At 41.9% G+C, this 5,401-nt stretch overlaps 1 pseudogene; it reads left to right on the top strand.

The window, feature by feature from the left end:
- Positions 1-3,235: 3,235 nt before the first annotated feature.
- On the top strand, positions 3,236-3,380 carry LOC133079203 (U1 spliceosomal RNA; annotated as a pseudogene).
- The last annotated feature ends 2,021 nt before the right edge of the window (positions 3,381-5,401 follow it).

Raw genomic sequence — 5,401 nt, 5'->3', positions numbered from 1 at the left:
ACATTCTGTAAAAAGGAAATACAGACAGGGTTTGTACTACTTGGCTCATCCATAAAAAATATTTACTTAGTTGTAATGAGTATTACTAGCCGTAATTAAGTGTTATAGTAAGTATATTAAGAGGATACAGAGCAAGGATGTGTGAATTTCTGTGTGTGTGTATGGGGGGAATTAAGAGAGTAAATCTATAATCAGGAGGTCCGTAGTTGATAAACACATGAAATAAGAAAGTAAAGAACAGTTTACACAGGCTCTTCCTACTGACATATTAACAAAAGGGGGGACGTGGGTATGGTGCGCACACACACATACACACACGATCTGGAGAGGGACACTTTATGGAAGAATACGGATAAACTGTTAATAGTATTTGCCTTTAAGGAAGAGAAGTTGACAAACTGTATACTATTTTGTTTCATTTGTAGTAACTATGCACAGGTATTATTGAATTAAAGAAAAACTTTTTTCCTTTAATAAAAAAAAGAGCTCCTGTAAATAACCAAGAACACTAACATCAGAGGAGACAAATAAAGATTATTTATAAAAAGTTCACAGAAAAGGAAATATTAATACCAAACTCATTTAACAATGTTCAACCTCCCTCAAAGTGAAATGCATGGGGTACTGAAATAACACTTTTCGTTCATCAGACTGGCAAACGTACTCAAAAGTTTGCTAATGCCGTACTGGTGACCGTATAGGGTAATAAGCACCCTGAAAAACCAGTTGAAGTGTAAATTGCTATAATCTCTATCGAAAGGGACACAGGAATATTTATTAGAATTATGAAGTTATGTCTCCAGTTATCCAGAATCTCCAGTTATTAGTTTATCTTACAGATACATACATCTATTTGTGAAATGACTCATGAAGCGTCATTCCAGCACTGCTCGGACCAGCAAAAATTGGAAACAACCTGGCTCCATGTGAAGAGGGTAACTGTAGGTCTGAGGGACAGTGAGAAAAGGGAAACAGCTTTTCATTGGAAATCCTATTAAATTATTTTTGAACTGTTTGAATGCATACATTAAAGCCTCAGCCAGAGGAACAATCCACTGAGGAGACCAAACCACAAAGGCCTCTGCAGCAGATTCAGTACTGGAAGGCTAGGCCATATGTTCTAACTATCGGGGAGCAGGGAGAACCACTCCGGGTTACTGCACTGGCTTCCTAACTGGCCTCCCTACTAATTTATTCTCAACACAGCAGCCAGAGATTCTTTTTATTTTTATTTTTTAAAATTTATTTATTTATTTTAAATCCAAAGATGTGCATTTGGAAGAGATTCACTGACAATTGTAGCAGAAGTGCCAATTTTTTTTTTTTGGCTGCACCTCAAGGATTGCGGGATCTTAGTTCCCTGACCAGGGACTGAACCCAGACCCACAGCAGTGAAAGTGCTGAGTCCTAACCATTGGACCACCAGGGAATTCCCCAGAGATGATGATGATGATTTTTTAAAATATTAATTTATTTTGGCTGCACCAGATCTTAGTTGCAGCACACAGGATCTTCGTTGCGGCACGTGGACTCTTAGTTGCAGCATGCAGGCTTCTTAGTTGCGGCATGTGGGCTTCTTAGTTGCGGCATGCATGCGGGATCTAGTTCCTCAACCAGAGATCAAACCTGGGCCCCCTCCATTGGAAGTGCGGAGTCTTACCCAATGGACCACCAAGGAAGTCCCAGAGATTCTTTTAAAATGTAAGTCAGATTCTCACTCTTCCATTCAAAACCCTACAATTGCTTCCCATCTCGGAACAGACGACAATCATTACAGTGTACTCCACTATTCCTTCCCTGTCCAGTCTCCGCTGACACTTTAACCTCATATTCTACAAGCCTCTCCTCCCTCACTCCACTCCAGCAATACTAGGTTCACTCCTGCTTCAGGGTCTTTGCAGCTAAAATTTCTTCTGCCTGAACATCCAATCAGCTTCTTGAGTCATTTCTCAAATGTCAGCTTCCTAACCTATTTTAAATTCACGCAGCAATCCACCCTCAAGCCCACACACCCTTTCTTGTCCCCCGCTTCTTGGCTTTTTCTCCATAGAACTTAAGCATCTTTTTTTTGGCCACACTACACAGCTTGCAGGATCCTAGTTCCCTGACCAGGGACTGAACCAGGGCCCCTGCGGTGAAAGCGCAGAGTCCTAACCACTAGACTGTCAGGGAATTCCCTTAAGCATCTTCTTAACATACTTTATATAAATTTTACTCATTTCTCTCCTCCCAGAATACAAGCTCCAAGGTTTATTTTGTTCACTGTTGCTTACCCTGCAAATGAACTATACCTCTTCTACATAAGGGCTCAATAAAGATTTTTTGAATAAATAGTTTCCCCTTTTCCACAGAAAATAAGTAAAACTAAAAACAAAAGACTAGGGGTAGCAAGGGATGATTGATTGTTAGCATGACTGAGGGCTTTCATTATAAGCCTTTGTGAGGCATTTAGATTAAAACACATGCATACACATCTCTTGCCAAAATAATTAAACGTTTTAAAAATAAAAGCGGTATTAGATATATTTAGAAAGTAGAAGTTTGGACTTCCCAGGGGCTTCCAATGCAAGGGACGCAGGTTTGATCCCTGGTCAGGCAACTAAGCCCGCGCGCCACAACTACTGAGCCCGCGCACTCTGGAGCCTGTGTGCTACAACAAGGAAGAAGCCTGCGCGCCACAACGAAAGATCCCGCGTGCCACAATTAAGACCTGACGCAGCCAAAAATAAATAAATAAAATAAAATAAAAGTTAAAAAAAAAGAGAAAGAATTGATAGAAGTTGGTAACAGGCATGAAGCTGGTGCAGAACTGAAGATAAATGGAGTGTCAAAGGTGACTTCCACATTTCCAGCACAGTCGGGTTAGTAGATGGTGTTGCTACCTACTGGATCAAGAATACTGGAAGAAAAGCAGAGGGAAGATCATCACTTCAGTTTGGGGAATGTTACATTTGAGAGGCTACTGTAAGACCTTCAAGCACAGGTATCAAGAAGTCAGATCCAGGGACTTCCCTGGCGGTCCAGTGGTTAGGACTCAGCGCTTTCACTGCTGTGGCCCCAGGTTCAATCCCTGGTCGGGGAACTAAGATTCCGCAAGCCTTGCGGCTCGGCCAAAGGAAAAGTCAGATCCAGACTCAGAAAAGATCTGTGCTAGATAAGTGAATGTGAGAATAACTCCATGTAGTTAAGGCCAGAGAGAGTATGCAGCTTAAAAAGAGGGTGGAAAAAAAAAAGCAAACTTATCTGGCAGGAGAGATAACAAGATCACAAAGTTGGTTTTCCCAGGGTGAGGCTTTTCCGGATGTGCTGACCCCTGTGATTTCCCCAAATGTGGGAAACTCCACTGCATAATTTGTGGTAGTGTTGTGTGGGGAGCAGCGGGGAGAAGAGAAAAAAGCTAAAGTTGAACCCTGAGGAACACTATTATTTCAAAATGGGGTGACTGAAGAAGTAGAATTAGGCAGACCAGGGAGCAGTAGCTAGAGAGGGTGGGAGGAAAACCAGATGAGTATGGCAGCCAGGAAGACAAGAGTATTTTCAGAAGGGAGAGGTAGACTGTATGGAATGCTTCTGTAAAACAAGTAAGAGAGGAAAACTTTGAAAGGCTCACTGGAGATCATTAGTGACCTTACCAAGAACTGTTTTAGCGGTGTATGAAGTAGAACAAGTGGGTTAAGAAGTGAAAGGGAGATCAGGCATCTAGATAGTTCAAGAGCTAAGGAGGAACTGGTAGGATGTAGGATTCAAGGATAATTTTCTTAAAAAAGAAGTCTGTAACATAATAAATGCTACATAGTTACAATTATAGGCATACTTCATTTTATTGTGCTTTGCAGATATTGCTTTTACAAATGGGAAGTTCCGTGGCAACCCTGCATCAAGCAAGTCTATCGGCACCATTTTCCCAACAGCATTACTTTAAAATAAAGGTACAGGGCTTCCCTGGTGGCGCAGTGGTTGGGAATCTGCCTGCTAATGCAGGGGACACAGGTTCGAGCCCTGGTCTGGGAAGACCCCACATGCCGCGGAGCAACTAGGCCCGTGAGCCACAACTGCTGAGCCTGCGCGTCTGGAGCTTGTGCTCCGCAACAAGAGAGGCCGCGATAGTGAGAGGCCCGCGCACCGCGATGAAGAGTGGCCCCCACTCGCCACAACTAGAGAAAGCCCTCGCACAGAAACGAAGACCCAACACAGCCAAAAATAAATAAATAAATTAATTAATTAAAAAAAAAAGGTACATACATTGTTTTTTAGGCATAATGCTATTATTGCACATTTAATAGACAAACGTACAGTGTAAATCTAACTTTATATATACTAGGAAAGAAAAATATTCGTGTGACTCACTTTATTGTGATATTTGCTTTACTGGGGTCTGGATCTAAACCCGCAATATCTCCAAGTTACGTCTGTATATATAAATATATGAATACTAACACATTAATATGCTATATAATATGCTAGCATTATAATTAAATGCGAATGGAAAGGATCCTTTATCAAGGAAGAAGTTGAAGACACAAAGAGGTAATTCAGTAATGGGAATGGTGGGAGTTAGGGAGCCAGAGCACAAGCAGTTTTTTGATACATGGTCTTTTCTCTGTTTTTAAAGGACAGCCAGGGAAAGGCTGGATGCATATGTTAGAGAGTGTGGTAATTGCCTGAGGCAGTTTCCATCCAATGTCTTCTAGTTCTCTTTGAAATGGATAGCAGGGCCATTTGCTGACTACAGAGAGGTGATTACAGAAAAGTACTAAGTTTTGCTGGCAATGTTGAGGGCCAGGAGAGAGCAGTAATCAGATTTAGAGTGGTACTAATGTATTCAATTGTGATTCTCTTCTGCAGGACACAACCCTCTGAGTGAATACTGACCACGTGGATGGTTGGATGCTTTCAGGGTTGAAGTTTCTCTAGGCAAGAGCACAAAAAGCTCAAAAGAGGAGCAAGGGAGTTTAAGGTTATTTGTAAGATAATGATAGTTCAAGGAGTCTAGGCTGGTTGGAGATGGTGGTAGGGAAAGTAGAAGAAAGATGGAAGCTAACGAATCCAAAGTAGAAAGATTCCTGACCTGGAGATCTGCACCAAGCTAAAAGCAGTTACTGAGCAAAGGAGTGGTTAGGTCACTCTATGTGTGTATGTACTTATTTATTATTTCTTGAGCAAGCCAGTTGCAAGATCAAAGTGTAGGGTGTCTAAATCCATGATTCAGAGATGATGCAGTTGAGGTCGATGGACAAGGTCCAGGTGTGTCTACAGGTTTGGGCGGAAGGAGGTGAGAAAAAAAGGTCAGAGGGAAAGGAACAGGGGCCAGGGTGTAGGATGGGTCCAGGAAAGTTAACACAGCAGGCCTGACTCCTATCCTTTATAAAGACTGCTTACAAGTTTGGCCCTTGGCTGACAT

This window comes from Eubalaena glacialis, chromosome 18 (assembly GCF_028564815.1).
Source record: "Eubalaena glacialis isolate mEubGla1 chromosome 18, mEubGla1.1.hap2.+ XY, whole genome shotgun sequence".
Classification (NCBI taxonomy): Eukaryota; Metazoa; Chordata; class Mammalia; order Artiodactyla; family Balaenidae; genus Eubalaena; species Eubalaena glacialis.
This window is presented reverse-complemented; position numbering and strand designations above follow the sequence as displayed.